The following is a 1446-nucleotide window of genomic DNA, read 5'->3' on the forward strand; positions in this document are numbered from 1 at the left end:
TGCACTAATGTGTGAGTGTGAGGGCTAGACGATTTCAAGGAGTGTTCAAGTTTCTCTCAAGTTATTCCAAGTGTGTTTGGTGTTATGTGAACCATTTGAGGTGTCACACTTGGGGCACTAGGCACTCAAGCTTCATGAAGACATTCTTCATCAAAGAGGTATGTATTCTATCTTGTTATATTTATTATTTTGTATGCTAGATTAGGATAATACCTTGGATATTCATAATTGTATGTATGATAGAGAAAACATGGATCCAAGGTATTTAGGGTTGCATGTACACTTAGGAGTGTTAGAATGCTCATAACCCAACAGTGGTATCAGAGCCTAGGCTTGTTTTCTTGTTATACTTGCAAAAGTAGCTGAAAAATCGAGTTGGATGCATATATTCGATTGTTTTGGCTGCAATTGGACTAGGAACATTACCCTAAGATGTTTTTGGACTTATAAACTTGTTTTTGATGTGGTAATGTTCATGCTAATCCAATTTCTAAGATAATTGTCATAATTTCGAGATCTGTATTAGTTTGTATGTTCATGCTAATTTCTTGAAGATTGATGATTTGAATTATCTTGTTCTTATGAGGTTCTTAGATTAATAGAAAAGTTGTGTGAAATAGTTGTTTTCAATCCATTTTAATCTAAGAGTTGATTCCAAAGTGTGTTTTTGTAACTTGTCCTCAAGTTATATGAAAAGTCACATTTAAGAATCATAAAACTCACAAAAGTTGGCAAAGGTTACAAAATGAAGAGTCTAGTTCTAATTAAATGGTTTTATGACTCCATAACTTGTCCTCAAGTTATGGAGGTTCAAGAGTCTCTTCATTAAATTAAAAAAAAGTGTAACCTTAATTAGTTCCATAAGTTACAATAAAAAAAGTTATTTTTTTTATTAATTAGTTTAAAGTCTTCCATAACTTGTCCTCAAGTTATGAAACTTGAAGAGTTTTTTTTTTTTTTTTTAATTAAAACTACTTTAAACTCATAAGTTATGGAATTAATTAGTTTTGAATAGTTTCAAAAATTGCCCTCAAGTTTTGGAATTTGAAAAGTTTTCACTTATGATACTTTAATTCCAAGTTAGCCCTTAGAATTTTAAAAGTTAAAATTCAACCCTTATACTTTATAATATTATAAGTTAATAATATTTATATATATGTATAAGAGTAAAGTCAGTCTTACCGTTAGTAGGCCTCATTCACGAAGCCGGTCTATAAGGGGGGTATAAGGTTACTGCCTATAAAATGGCAGTTTAATGGGTGTCCACTCTCACCCACCGCTTCCTTGACTGGTGGAGGGTCGTTAGCCGAACGGGTAGGACAAGGACTATAATTCTCCTTTCATTAAAAGTATTAATGATAAATACTAAGTAACTAAACTCTTATTAATACCCAATCTTAGTTACTTAGGAAAATGTGAATTTGGTGCTAACCCATGAAATTACAC

The sequence above is a fragment of the Lactuca virosa genome, chromosome 5 (assembly GCF_052849685.1).
Source record: "Lactuca virosa cultivar CGN04683 chromosome 5, Lactuca_virosa_CGN04683_v6, whole genome shotgun sequence".
NCBI classification, from domain to species: domain Eukaryota; kingdom Viridiplantae; phylum Streptophyta; class Magnoliopsida; order Asterales; family Asteraceae; genus Lactuca; species Lactuca virosa.